This window comes from Tenrec ecaudatus (assembly GCF_050624435.1).
Source record: "Tenrec ecaudatus isolate mTenEca1 chromosome 15 unlocalized genomic scaffold, mTenEca1.hap1 SUPER_15_unloc_1, whole genome shotgun sequence".
NCBI classification, from domain to species: domain Eukaryota; kingdom Metazoa; phylum Chordata; class Mammalia; order Afrosoricida; family Tenrecidae; genus Tenrec; species Tenrec ecaudatus.
The window spans coordinates 219,628-235,663 of NW_027457653.1; the positions used below are offsets into that span (position 1 = coordinate 219,628).

The 16,036-nt window shown below is 42.1% G+C and overlaps 1 long non-coding RNA gene across 1 annotated transcript in view; it reads right to left on the reverse strand.

Annotated features, from left to right (window-relative positions):
* Positions 1–955: 955 nt before the first annotated feature.
* Positions 956–16,036, reverse strand: part of LOC142435944 (uncharacterized) — a 56,473-nt gene continuing 41,392 nt past the window's right edge. The window contains exons 3-4 of the long non-coding RNA XR_012781680.1: positions 6,093–6,238; positions 956–1,068 (exon numbers count right to left, since the gene is read on the reverse strand). This is a non-coding gene — a long non-coding RNA (uncharacterized LOC142435944). The remainder of the gene's footprint in view (positions 1,069–6,092; positions 6,239–16,036) is intronic.

Sequence of the window (16,036 nt, forward strand, 5' to 3'; positions counted from 1 at the left end):
ATTTCTCCTTAAAAACCATGTATAGCATATAATTTGAAAGATATGCTGGCCATAGAATAATAAATTATGAGCTGGAAGATGTTATCCAAAGAATCCTCAGTGCTATATTATGTTCAATGTCAATAGTTTATTGTTAATCCTATGATCAATATATTCCTAATCTTCTCCAGCCAAATGTTGAAATCAGAGTAAAAGTTTAGCTCTAAGTTCTACTATTTCAAATTTCTGCTTTTCCAATGAACTGAATCAGTATTATTCAGGCTCCTACAATTCCAGTAGAAAATACAGAAAAGGATAAAACACATCAGAAGCACCTGAGCCTTGGCCATTTTCTTTGGTCCTTAGGACACTACAGGCAACTGGGATGCTCTGTCTTATCTGGATCAGCTCTAATGATGCTCACAAATTTCAATCTCTCGTGAGGAAATCCCAAAAGTAATAATACAAGGCACTCTTCCTCCTTCCTCTAAGCTGCTGGTGATGCACCATCGGCAGGCTGATGGGAGAATACAGTGTAACACATAACCAATAGGTCCAGGTGCTGTTACTGCTCTTTCCTTCTTCTAAACACCCAAAGTCCCCAATACTGTTAACGGTGTCCTTACTGAGTAATGGGAAACATGCTTATACCATGAGCAATAAAATCTAAAACTCATAATGTTCACACATGTGAATAAAAGATTATTTTATAACAAATAGAGATTGGGCAATCAAATATAAATATAAAAAAATAAACAAAGAGTTGGATCCCTACCCCACAGCATACAAACTACCAATTCCTTACTGTGTGACTCTCAAAGAGAATGACAAATCAATGAACCTTTAAGATGATTATGTTAATTAAAGCATCTGGAAACATTTTACATGGGATATATAAAGAGCTATTATAAACTAAAGATTATTTTATAGGAGAACTATAAATTGTAAAATAACTTTAGAAACACTTTTAAACTCACCATCAAGTAGAGTTAGACATATAAGCTGCAGATAGGACACAGGAGAACTGCTGTACAGAGCTTCCAAGATTCTAAAGCCATGACAGGATGCTAATGGGTGTGTACCTCTGACCTTGAGGATAGAAGTCCAACACTTAACACATGTCAAAAACAAGGCTCCATAATAAACATTTATATGACATTTATTAGATTGAAATTTATATCTATACATATATAAATTACATATAAATGTAAATGAAGAAGTATATATCCCCCAATAATGAGTGCACTTTTGAATCCCAATATAGATAATGTTTTTAATATACCATTATTTGTAGTACCTAATGCAGTTAGATCAGTGGTTCTCCACCTATGGGTTGAGACCCTTTTGGGGGTTGAAGGACCCTTTCACAGGGGTTGCCTGATTCATAACAGTAGTAAACTTACTGTCATGAAGTAGCAACAAAAGTAGTTTTATGGTTGGAGCTTCACCACAACATGAGGAACTGCATTAAAGGGTCGCAGCATTAGGAAGGTTGAGAATCACTGAGTCAGACAGGTGGTCTATACAAGTACACAGTCTAGCTATGCCCCCTTAACTTCCTCCAAATTATTTACCTGGGTTTGTCGCCTGCCAATGTGAACGAGGAAAAGTTGTCCCTCATAGTGGTTACTGTCAGGCTGCTAATTGCAAGGTCAGCAATTGGAAACCACCAATTTCTCCTCGAAAGCATGAGTGACATGGCTTTTTACTCCGTTATAAAGTTACAGTCTCATATAAGACAATCGGGCAGCTTGGCCAACAATACATTGGTACCGTTGTGCCTTGTGGTTATGTAAATAAACTGTCTGAAACCTAACCTACAGATTAGTTACTTTGGAATTCATGTTACAACTAATTGAGTTATTTCAGAGACAGAAATTGGGATCTCACTACCAACAAAAAAGAAGAACCAGGGGGACTTCCGGCAAGATGGCGAAGGAGTAACAAACACCAGAGGAACTCCACAGAATTCAAGCTAGGAGAGTTACTTAGAGATAACTGAACACTGCTGGAATGCAGGAGGAGCATCATAAAGACAAGTAGGCACAGACCCATGGGGTTTTGAGGGGCTGGGGGCTTTTGGTTTACTTCAGTGGAGGCCGGCTGGGGCTTGACCTTTGCCCCGCCACTGTCTCTGCCAGAGCCAGGACCATTTGGAGCCTGTAGGGCTGCTTGGTCTCAACACAGCCACAGTTTGCCACCACCTGCCTTGGGGCAGGCACTAGACCTTTGCATCTCCTCTCTGTCACCCTATCAGCCTTGGAGGGCTGTGCAGCAGCCTTTTCTCAACACAGCCACAGCTTGCTGCTACCACCTCCGAACAAGGATTAAACCCTTGCAGCTCCTCTGGCCTGGATAAGGGCTCAGCTACATTGTTGCTTTCTATCCATCTCTTCACTATATTCCCCCTCCCCCGCCCCTCATGGGCACATTTGGCTTGCTTTTTAACTTTTTTTTCTCCTCTTTTCCTCTTTCTTGGTCTCTCACACTCTACTGCTAACCTCCAGACCACTCCCTTAGCTTAGGGCATTTACACCTGAGCCACACGCAGCTAGGTGAGCTCCACCCTGTGTAGTTAGCAGGCTGGAAAAATCCCTGCTGGCCCCCAACAGGGGATACTCTGCTCAACTTCTGACTGGGGAACTCCTTCCAGCCTTTGTGCCTGTGGGGCATAAGGCAGCTCGGCCAACACTCCTCAACAAAAGTTACTGCAGGAGCCTCTGCCCAACCTCTGCAACACCAAAGCAGGCAACCCTTCTGGGTCACTCCCCCGAGAGGGAAGCCACAGGAGGACAAAGTGGTAGGTTAATTCCATAGTGAAATAAGCTATAGGCAGTTCAAAGTCTCCCAGAGAGAGCCAGTGCTCTTCGACTCCCTGGAAAATGGCACCTGGCTCATCTAAAACAACGCAACACAAGCAGCCATCAGCCCCAAAAACCTCAACAAAAAAAGGAGAGGAACAAAAGGCAAAGCCAGAAGATGTCCTGAACATAATGCATGCATAGAGGAAGCAGACATTGAGCTGCCACAGAAAGAAATTTTCAGAATGTTACTTGGAGTCAGGGGATATGAGGGAAACAATACAGAAAAATGATGAAATGATAGAAAAGGTAAAAACCATAAATCAAAGAGAAATACAGGAGCTTAGGGAGGAGATAACAAAAACCAGTAGCACACTCATGGACCTCGACAAGCAACTGGAAGAATCAGAGGCCCGCATCAGTGACTTGGAGGACAGCCAAGCAGACTTCAACAAACGAGAACAAAAATCTAATAAGATCATCAGAGAAGCTGAAGAAAACTTAAGAACTAAGTCTGATGCTATGAAGCGGTACATCATTAGAAGTATTGGCTTACTGGAGGAAGACACAACAAAGAAGTCATCTGCAACAGTAGTGAGAGAATTCTTGGAGGAAAGCTTCCCCAGCTTAGTGAATTAAAACAAGGCAACCATTCAGGAAGCTGAAAGAATCCCAGCAAGACTGGATCCCAAGAAGAAGTCATCAAGGCACATAATAGTTAAATTATCCAACTTTGAGGAAAAGGAGAAAATCATGAGAGCAGCTAGGGGAAAACAAGCAATCATATATAAAGGTTCCCAAATAAGAATATGATCAGACCTATCAGCAGAAACTATGAAGAAGAGAGAGTGGAGTAACATTTTCAAAAAATTGAAGGAAAACAATGCAAACCCAAGAATACGCTACCAAGCCAAATTATCAATCAAGATAGATGGAGAAGAGTCATTACATTGCACGCTCATCTCGATAATATGATCACTGAAGACAGATTTGTGCATAAGCAAATGTGGTGAAGAAAGTTGATGGTGCTCAGCTATCAAAAGATATAGCATCTGGGATCTTAAGGCTTGAAGGTAAAAAAGCGGCCATCTAGCTTAGAAGCAACAAAGCCCACATGGAAGAAGCATACCAGCCTGTGCAATCACAAGGTATCAAGGGATCAGGTATCAGGCATCATCAGAACAAAAAATCTTACCATAGTGAATCAGCGGGGGAGTGTGGAGTGGAGACCCAAAGCCCATTTGTAGGCCACTGGACATTCCCTTACAGAAGGGTCTTGGGGAGGCGATGAAACAGTCAGGGTGTGATGTAGCAACGATGAAAAATACAACTTTGATCAAGTTTCTGGGTGCTTCCTTCCCCCCTCCAACTGTCATGGTCTGAATCCTGACTTGCAGGTCTGACTAGACCAGGGGATGTACACTGGTGCAGATGGGAACTGAAAATGCAGGGAAGCCATGGCAGATAATCCCCTCAGGACTGGTGGTGTGAGTGGTGATATTTGAAGGGCACAGTGAGGTTGGGTTGGAAAAGTGGAACCTATTTCAAGAATCTACATGTGACCTCCTCCCTGGGGGACATACAACAGAAAAATGGGACACAGAAATATATGACAAAATAACAATTTATAAATTATCAAGGGTTCATGAGGGAGGAGGGAGTGAGGAGGGAGAAGAAAAATTGAGGACCTGAAGCCAGGGGCTTGGGTGGAGAGCAAATGTTTTGAGAATGATGAGGGCAACGAATGTAAAAATGTGCTTTACACAATTGATATATGTATGGATTGTATTAGGAGTTGTATGAGTCCCTAATAAAATGACTTTAAAAAAAAAAGAACCAGGAGTAGGGGCCTTTAGATCCCAGATTCTTTCACAGAAATTCTTCAATCCAGCAGACAGGCAGCTGTGACACAAGAGTGGACATGAAGGGAAGAAGCAGCAACAGAGACATGGTGGCAGCAGAACCAAGAGCCTGAGACAGAGCAGTGGCATTCCCAGACCACAGAACAAGAGAGCTAAGTGCCTTTGGGCAGGAGGTTAGAGGTGAAATAGGGGTACATTTGAGTTCTTATCTGGGGAACTAGATTTGCCAACCCACATAGAGCTAAGTGTGTCTGGTATAAGGCTAAGGTGCAGAGAGAGAATTTATCCGCAGAACTAAGAGAACTTTGTAATTTTTGTACATTTAGGACAGAAGCCAGGGGGTTGTAGGGCCTGACCTCACCTGCAGGTACGGCTGTCAAGATGCTGTCCCAGAGAACTGTACCTTGAGGCACTGATGATGCTAAATTGTGTGTTAGGGTGGAAAAGTGACTTCTTTGTCAAACATAATTTGAGGAGAGCATTTATTGAACGTTAAGAGACAACAAAAGATACGCACACACATCATATGGATAAGGGAGGCCATTAGCAGTTCAAATGCAACTGAGGATTCAGAGTCGGGACCCTAGATAAATAGGACACAGAACAAAAGGCCATGTCACAGATCATGATTGGTGGCAAAGCAATACATCAGATACAGGTGGGACTGCAGCAGCAGGAATGGGACCATAATTGGGACATGCACATTATTAGATAGAAAGACTTAAAAGATTGGTCCAGGGCCTTCAAACTGAAGCAATCAAGGCCAGACTCATAACAATGGCCCCTGTGCTGTCCTCGCTTAGGTGAGCTCCATCAAGGATACATCTAGGCAGGCCCTTGGAGGGGGATGGATGGAGAGGAGTGCAGGCAATCTATTTTGTAAGGCATTTTCCGCAAGGGTAAGATGATCTACATTCTTGGCTAATTATCAAAAGGAATTCAATGGAGGCTTAATCAAACTGGGGAGGCAGCAAATGGACAGAGTTGTCACTGTCATCAGCAATGCAAACCTTAAACCCAACTCAGTGCCACAGAGTGGATTCTGGTTACAGTGACCCTTTAAAGGGAGGTGGAATGGCCCCTTGTGGATTTCGGAGACTATAACTCTTACCAAGATTGGAAACCTTGTTTTTCTCCTCAGGGGTGACTTGTAATTCTGAACTGCTGACCTTGCAGTTAGCAGTCCAATCTGTAACCACTATGCCACCCGCCTTTTGCAAATTGGAGTGCTCACAATTTAAGTTCTAATACAATTATACATGGTTACATTATCAGCAAATTCTATCATTCCGGGAGATGCGCAAATTGCTCGGACCCCGACCAATGGGGCAGCCTGGGTTCTTGTACACTGGTGTTTCCTGGGTTCAGACCCCAGAAAGCTCAGATCCCTCCTGCTTCCCCTCAAACTCCTCTGCCCAGTGCTGACCCCAGGAACCCCAGGGATGCTCACCCTGCTTGGAGTCAGGTGAATGGATTTGGTTCACGACCCAGTCAGAAGTTGAAGTCCTTCCTTGTCATGCTTCAATGTGCAAGACACTAGTACCAGATTTCTAGCTCCCTAGACTGGACTGTATTTCTCTGTGGCAAATCTTTGTTCTGAAACAGAAGAGGAGGCAATGTTGAAAAAGGCATATCACTTTCTTGGCCTGTACTTCTTGCGCTAAATAGTGACCACCCCCACCACCTGGGATCAAAATCCTGCTCAAAGCTGAGGGTTTGCATTAAACAAGGGTCCACTCTATCTTTGCAGAGCAATTTTACTAATTTCCCAAATATCATGATCAACTTTGGATCCACAAAGTGGAAGTACTTAAGGCCTCAAATTTCTCAAGCTCCATTGAAGGTAAATATCTTCTTTTCACCAGCAATCTAACTGAAGAACGGAATATTTTATGAAGAATGTTCTTTAAAAGCCCATAACGGAACCTCAGACCAAAACCCTTGACATATCTGGTGAAAGTGATCAAGCTGAATCACGCTCATATCTGCCACTCCAACTCAGGCTGAGCTTCTCATTAAGTAAAACCTACTCCAATCCCCTTGCATCCTGGGTATTCTTTACAATATCTATTGTGTGAAGAAATCCCTATGGTTGGGTAGCCCATTTATGCACAATAGTGTAGTAACTAGAGAAAGTTTTTGTACAGGTGGACAACAAGAGACAGAGCGACACCAATAGCACATCCTAGAGGTACCTTGGCCAAGATAGAGATATTCTAAACAAGAAAACAAGCCAGGGGAATCCTTATTTGCTACTCTCTTAAGCTCTTGTGTTTACAGATGTCCGATTTTAAAGCCTTTGGGAAAGACTGCAGCTTACAGTCATGGAATGGCAAGGGGTCATGGTAAGAGCCAAGGTGAGGGAAGATGCTTAAAAATGCAAGATGGATCCAGAAAAGAGATGACTGATCAAACCATTTTGTCATCTTGACCTAAATTCTGGATTCCAAGCTTTCTAGGTAATGCTGACTGATGGCAAACAACACACACTGTAGTAGTGGGCTTATTGGCTTGGGTTCAAGGATGTCCCATCCACAGTCTCAGGTGTGAGTGACGATTTGTCCCGTCAAGAGGGGTGTAAATCATTTATCACTCTAGAGGATCCAGCCAGAGCAAGTGATCTATGAGAGTCGAGTGGGTTTCAGGATGTTCAGAAAGTTTACAATCAACTGAATCACAATTCAATTCCATGAGAAACTTCAAGGCTAACTGTAAGACAGATTAAAGTTGAAGATTCTGGCAGCTAGACAGGAGAGTATTCACGCAATATGAATAGACGCTTTATTCTTTTTGTCTAAGTTCACGTTATTGGGTGAAACATAACAATAATTGTCAGAGTAACCTTATTAATATTTTCTATGAGACCAGTAATAACCTGTAAACAAGGTCAGATAATGATACTTCAAGAAAACTGTAGAGCAATATTGATAATGGATCTACATGAAAAAGTTCTTGAAAACATTGGGAATAGAGTCAGAAAACACATGAAAATAATTACACATGATAATTAAGTAGAATCTATCCTAGAGTTGATTTAATATAAGAAAATGAGCACTGTAATATATACCAATTAATGTAAAAAAGAATTAATAATCTAAATAGACACAAAACTTACTAAACAAAGTCAAAGACTTTTCATGCTAAGGAAAAATAACTCTACAAATCTAACATAAAACAAATATAGTTCAAAATGTTAATATGCTAATATACATTCCTAAAAAGAAAAAGTCATACTTGAAAAAACATCACCCCACGTCAGAAAAAGGACAACCATAAATGTCCACTTTTACCAGTGATATTAAAAATTGACTGTATGTTCTAACTAGAGCTACCAGGTTCACTTTTTTTTAAGGAAGAGGCTTCCAAAAAGACATAAAAATTCCTTTAATCATAATTTAATTATCATATCCATAAAATATTCACGATATGCCATGAATAGCTAATAAATGCTAAAACATTGTAGGCTACATTTAAACACGCTGAAATAACTCTTGGTACTTAACTCCCTAACTATTAATTGTTAATCAGAAGTGGAAGGGGAAGGTGGGGGGAGAAAGAGGGAACCTATCACAATGATCTACGTATAACTCCCTCCCCAGGGGGATAGACAACAGAAAAGTGGGTGAAGGAAGACATAGGGCAGTGTAAGAGATGAACAAATAATACTTTACAAATTATCAAGGGTTCATGAGGAGGGGGGAATAAAAATGAGAAGCTGACAGCAAGGGCTCAAGTAGAAAGAAAATGCTTTGAGAATGAGTATGCCAACAAATGTACTAATGTGCTTGACACAATGGATGGAGGTGTGGATTATGATAAGAGTTCTACAAGACCCAATAAAGTGATTTAATAAAAAAAGAAATACAGCATGATCAAAATTATAGCATTTATCTTACAGAAAAGGAAGTACAAATGTATTCAGATTAAAACCCTGAAACAGGGAATTTGTTTCCACCCATTCTGTGATGAAAGCATGAATTTAGAGTCCTGTAGTTTTCTGTAGTGTTGAAGGTCCTCATATACTGATGAATTAATAAACTAAACCAAGGCATTCGTGTGCACATATAATATTAGAGTGACTATATAGACACACATATATGTATGTGATACACACACATATATGTATGTGATACACACACATATATCAAGCTGGACAACAGATAGGATTGATGCTCACCCAAAAACTGAAGTTTGGGGACTTGAACACACTGAGCCATGGATGCTCTAGGTAGCATTGGACCCATGGGCTTCAGTTGGACTGGGCTGGGATGTTCTCTTGATGAAAAGCTCTCTTATGCATATGTCAGTGTCTATAGTTTTATTTTTCTAGAGAACCCAGCCTAAGGCAGATCCCCATCACATTAGTGTCATATGAGGGCGAAAAGGTGTACCTGACATGCTGCTCTTGGAGAAAAACACATCACAAGGAAAGTGTGAAAAGATAATCAACAATTCCCTGACACTGAGCCAGTCCTATGCTCCTCTAGGTCTGTGGAATTTTGGTGGAAGAAAATCTATTTATAACAAAAATATCAGAGGGGCCAGCCCCAATCCCAACTAAGAGGACAGCTGCCCCTTCCCCCAGAAGAATTTACTTCAGAGGACAACACTGAAGCTACAGCTCAGGGAAAGGGACATGTCTGATCAGAGCACACGGGAGAAAATGAAGGGGGAGGAAGAGAGAGTGGAGCACACATCCTGGCCCACCAAGCTTTGAGGACAATATGCCTGCTCTGAGCAGCCCATGCAAAAAGAAGCACTATGGCTGCCCCGACTATGAGTCATGACATCCCTCACTGACCTATAGCCCTATAGGGGACAACACTGGAGACAGTTTGGGAATTGCATCCGATCTGACCCCACCACACCCAGGCAAAACACTAAGGGTGTTGTGCAACAGAACAGCAAGGGAAGTAGAGCAAGGAAGTCCCAAGAGTACCAAAATTAGACTCGGGGGCCAAAGCGTGGCACCCCATCAGACTCCACAGAAAAGCACTCCTAAAGGTCAACATAGAGACCTCTAACTTTTTACAGGCTTTTCTCTTTTTTCCCTTTTTTTCTTGTTGCTGTTGTTTTGTTTTCTTTTGTCATTTTGTTTTGCTCTTTTGTGTGTATGTGTGCTTGTGTGTGTGTATGTGTGTGTGTGTGTGTGTGTGTGTGCATATTATATCTGCACTTCTAACTAGATAATATAGGCCAGATAAACAATCTGGAGGAGAAAGCAACAGGACCCATGGTTGGGGCGGGGAGCATGACATGGGAGAAGGGGAGGTGGGGGAAAGAAAGTGGTGTTAACCAACCCAGGGAAAAGGGAACAATCAATAAGTGATCCAAAATAGTGGGAAACAGAAAGATTTCTCCAAGTCATCTCCCCCAAATATATGTTAGACTTAGGACACTGCTCACAATTAATGGTAAATAATTGTCAAGTTACCTCCCTGAAGGCAATCAGCTGTCAGAGGACTGTCTAGTCCCACCACATATAGGGCCCATCCCTGCTGTTAAGGACAATGGGATACTTCCCCCTAAAGGCTTCAATTTAGACCCTGCAAGGTGGGTTTACAGTACACCTTACTGATAATGATTTCTACAGTGAACCAGAGAACAGGTCAAACCTGCTCAGTGACATCCAAAGTTAGGCTGCCATGCTGAATCTCGGGTCCGCCCATCTTGTCACATGCACACCCTTACTCCCTCCTCTTCCAACAGCATATGAACCCCTACAGCATCCCACTCCCATTACTATATTACCTATAGCACAACACTTTCCTGTGATGGATTTCTTCACCTGTAATTAGGGGGCCTGCACATCCCCAGATGATATAAAAGCCTTGGTTAGCAATAAATATTTCTCTCCCCATGTGGACCACCAAGTGAGGCTGAGGTGAACATGCAACTATGAAATGTGTCTGACTCCATTATTTCAATCCCTCTTCTATCTCTCATGCTCCCTATGACTTTACTATAATCTTTATTTATTATCACTGTACAATTGCACCAACCGACCCGCTGTGATGTGTTAGGGTCTGGCCTTTCCCCTGACACAAAATAAGTGGCAAGGAGGGTGTAAGATGCCTGGTAGGGATTGATCAAGGCAATGTAACTGAGAAGAATTACTGAAACCCTGAAATTACTGAACTACAGACAGAGCATGATAGTGGGACAAGAGGAAAGTAAAAGGAAATAGAGGAAAGAACTAGGAGACAAAGAGCATTTACAGAAGTCTAAATACAAGCATGTGCATATGTAAATATATTTATATTAGGGTGGGGAAATAGATCTAGGTGCATATATTAATAGGTTTAGTATTACGGTATCAGATGGACATTGGGCCTCCATGCAAGTGCTCCCTCAATGCAAGAACACTTTGTTCTATTACCTGGCATTCCACGATGCTCACCTTCCTAAGATGATAGCTGAAGACAACTGTGTGCAAAGAAAATGTGAAGAAAACTGATGGAGCCCAGCTACCAAAAGATATAGCATATGGGATCTTAAAGGGTTGAAGGTAAACAAGTGGCCATCTAGCTTAGAAGCAAGAAAGCCCACATGGAAAAAGCACACAACCTATGGATTGATTACAAGGTGTCGATGGGATCAGTATCGGGCATATTGTGAATGAAGGGGAGTGAAGATTGGGGATCCAAAGCCCGTCTGTCAGCAACTGGACAGCCCCTTACAGAAGGATCATAGGGAAGAGACGAGCCAGTCAGGGTACAGTGTAGAAACAATGAAAATACAACTTTCCCCTACTTCCTAAATGCTCCTCCTCCCCTCCACTATCATGAACCTAATTCTCTTACAAATCCAGCTAGACCAGAGGATGCACACTGGTACAGATAGGAACCTGAAACATAGGGAATCTGGGACAGAAGATGCCTTCAGGACCAGTGGTGAGAGTGGTGCTATCATGAGGGTGAAAGGAAGGTGGGGCAGAAAGGGGGGACCCATTACAAGGATCTACATAAAACCCCCTCCCTGGGGGATGGACAACAGAAAAGTGGGTGAAGGGAGACATCGGACAGTGTAAGGATGAAAAAATAATAATTTATAAATTATCAAGGGTTCATGATGGAGAGGCAGTGAGCAGGGAGGGGGGAAATTGAGGAGCTGATACCAAGGGCTCAAGTAGAAAGCAAATGTTTTGAGGATGATGAGGTAACACATGTACAACTGTGCTTGACACACAATGGATAAATAGATAATAAATAGATAAAGCTATCATGTTAACCTTGAAAAAACACAGAGCTCTTACAAGGCACAATGCACACATAGCCTCTCTGCACCAAAGGTCAACACTCACATTTATAACACGTAAGGAAACTTAGTAGACTCATAGTCACACTTGCTATAAGAAATCAGTATAACACTAAGAGCCTTATATTCATGGGGAAACATGACATCATGCTCCTGAGAGGAAAGTACTACACTTGTTTATATAACAAAGTATTCCCATTACTCAGCTCACATACTGCAATAGCATCACTGAGTATGAAACATACACAAATATACATATACACACGCACGCACACATCTTTCCGTTTTTAATGAAAATATTCATACCTACTGAGGCCAGGTTTCTAAAAGTTTCCATCATCCCGTGTCTCTATAGTTTCCTCTCAGAAAGGTCCAGCAATGCCCATTCTTCCTCGGAGAAATTCAGAGCCACCTCCTCAACAGCCACAGTGTCCTAAAACATCCCGTATATTCTGGCTTGGCAAGGTACCATGCATTCCACTATGTGAAAGGATGAAGAAGACAGTCCTGGGGAAACAGAGACTTCACATGGGCATTAGACACAGGGGTCTTGCTCTAAGGATTTCCATCAGGGTTTAGCTAACCCACTTCACCCACTAGATCAGCTGTTCTGAACCTGTGGGTTGCAACTCCTTTGGGGGTTGAACAACCCTCTCAAAGGGTTCTCCCGTTCATAACAGTAGCAAAATTACAGTAATGAAAATAATTTTTTGGTTGGGGGGTGAGCACACATGAGGAACTGTATTAAAGGGTTGCAGCATTAGGAAGGTTGAGAACCACTGCACTAGACACACTCCCTCACTAATTACATGTTATCCCAAGGACTGCATGCTTCTAGCATAATGAGTTTATCTCTGTACAGTTTGTCTGTGACCAACTGCAGCCTTATTTCTATCTAGCTGTTTCAGAATAGAGAACAGTCAGAACACATAAATCAGATGAATGATCAAAAATAAAAGCCTCGATTCCAAATTCATATCCTCTCTTCCATTGGAGGGAGGATTGAAATTAGAATATTTATCAGAACAGGAAGCACAGGGTGAAAGGAAGATGACAACTAGGAAACACTGCAGAATTTGTGCTTCTCCCTGTTGCCCCTCCTTAGCCATTGGAGAGCTGCTGGTATGAACTAACAAAGTAGGGACCCAAAGCCCTGGAGTCATGGTATCCTCTTGGAGAATTCTACGTGATCAAGAGCTGACGTGTTACCTGGTGATAGAGATGATTATTTGGGGAATTATGAAATTTTCTATAGAGTGTCTATGTTACTCGCCTACTTTCCAGTCACTCTGCAGTTGCACGCTTGTGTATTTTGTATTTTCAATGAGATAGGACAAGCTATTGAAAAGGGAAACCGGGCAAGAGTGAAAGGTAACAATAGAATATAGATACCCTCTGTACACTGGTACAGATAGGAACATGGAAACAAGGAATCCAAGGTGGATGATCCATTCAGGTCCAGTGGTGAGAGTGGCGATACCAGGAGGATGGAGGGAGGGTGGGGTGGAAAGAGCGAACTGATTACAAGGATCTACATATAACCTCCTCCCTGGGGGATTGACAACAGAAAAGTGGGTGAAGGGACATTTTGGACAGTATAAGATATGACAAAATAATAATTTATAAGTTATCAAGGGTTCATAAGGGAGGGGGTAGTGGGGAGGGAGGGGCAAAAATGAGGAGCTGATGCCAGGGGCTTAAGTGAAGTGCAAATGCTTTGATATTGATAATGGAAATGAATGTGCAAATGTGCTTTACACAATTGATGTATGGATTGTGATGAGTTGTAATATAATGATTAAAAAAAAGAATATATGCAGATATCTTGAAAATTTTCCCACTGAGACAAAGCTACTGTCATGTAATTATTATGGACTGCTCCCCTCAAAAAATACTGGATACGCACATCAATACACACTAAGCTCATAGGATATACTGACAAAAGAGCACAATATATTCAGTATCATAATAGCATGTCCTTTTTGCTGATTGGGAAAATGTACTTAGGTTCCAATTTTCTTATAAGTTGACTGAACTTCAGTGCATTTCAATGTTAAACTGTTAGGATACTAGGACTTACATACCAGGCTTTGAGATGTTTTTCACATTTTAGATTTTTAAAGATTTTTTCACATTTGCAGATCATGGAAGGACGACTAGCTGAACATGATGACCACTAGCATTCTCTCAGCTGTGGGACTGGCCTCCATGACTTGTCATACTTTTGTTCCCGCATCTTTTCAGGAGAGACCAGTCCCTGGAGAAGGACATGGTGCTTGGTGAGGGAGAGAGAGGCAAAGAAGAGAAAGGCCTTCGCCAACATGGATCGACACAGGGGCTGTCGCAATGGCTCCAACGTGGGAACATGTGAGGATGGTGCAGGACAGGGCAGTGTGTCGCGCTGTTACATAGAGGGCTTTAGGGGCTGGAATGGACACGAAGCCACCTAACAACAACATAGAAAAGGTTGCACTTTATGCTAAGATTTCACAGCATGGCCAACTAGCTATGGCATAAAGTCGCATGAGCTGTCACGGTCACTCCACAATTCTGCTACAACAGTGTAACCTAGTGTCGATCCAATAAGCCTTTCAAAATCTCATCCACAGCAGTGCATCGGGTGCCGGGTTTTAAAGCCTTCCCATTCCTTCATGATGAACCAAAACCAAATGGACTGCGGTCAAGTACATTTTAACTCATTTTGACCATAAAACAGGGAGTGGAACTGCTCGCTAGTGTTTCCAAGTCTGTAAATCTTCACGGGCCCACGCAGCCTCCTTGGCCTCCCTTGATGGGCCTGGAATGCTGGAGCCACAAAGGGTCTGGCCAGCGGCATCGATTAAACCAGTGAACCACTAGGGCCTCTTTCACACAACATGTTCATGATAAAACACGGCATTTATTCAGCAACCACGATTCTGAGGCAATTTCCAAAAAGATTTGGCCACATTGGCTCATTTAGTCCTCTTGTCACTCACTTTTAAGCAGATGTTGCTCCCAATGGGATAGAGCTGAAGTCACCAACATAACTCACAATTTCAGTATTGCTCAAATGAAAACTTGTTGAACCAGGTCAGCATGCAGGTCCATGTGTGTACAACTAAATGCCTGGCAATTACATTTCTGTTCATATGCCCAGAGCTTTTTATTCTGTCAGTCATCAGTTACAGAGATGATCTGGATCTTCTGTGTAGTACAAAGAGGAGACGAAGAAAACAATCTATTCAATTCAGATAACTGGAACGCATTGTCCTGGAAAAGCCAGGACCCTCAGACAATACTGCTTACCTCAGGGCCGTACAACTGGCTCTTGCATATAAGAAATTATTAGATTGATTGAGCAAATAAAAAACCATTGAGCAAATCAGAACAAAACCAGACCAATGTGTTCTGAGAGGGCACACCATTCCAAAACCAACAGTTCAACCCTGGACACATGAGGTGGCTATGAGTTGAAAACACTCCACAGTAAAAAACAAGAACAAAAGCACAAGGCCAAATGATAATAACTCTTATGAGAAATGCAACAGAGGTGGAGTCTAAGCATTAACACATACATATTTACATTTCGTGAGCTAGTGTAGGGAGAAATAAAATGATCACTTTAGGAAACACTAGCCAGAGAACCCTGGCATGATAAGGAAATTCTAACAACATGGGAAGGTTCTGTGATGAATTTGCAAATGCTCAGTTCGATTTCCGTTTCTCAAACATACAGGCTAAGGAGTCAAAGAGCACCCAGGTCTTCAGGGGCCAGAGAGGGAAGCTCCATGGTCAGCCACTAAATGAAAAGCTCGTTAGCAATAAGCATTCATGGAACTTCCCACACTGGAAAATAAGTGGAGCATGAAGAAGCACCAGCAAGAAAGTAAAACAAAAGAGGCAATAGTTAAAAGAAATGCAAATGAGGACGTTCAGGTTTATGACCAATATGTGAAGAGCTCAAAGTCACCATTCCAGTCTCAGAGATAAAAGCTGACCATGTTGAAGTCAGAGTACGGAGGTCACAGGGCATGTTTTTCTTTCTGGTGTACATTTTTTTAAACAATTACTGTCATTGAGTCAATTCTGACTCAAAGCATCCCCACAGAGCAGAGTAGAACAGGGCCTGCGCGTTTCTGAAACTGCAACTCTTTA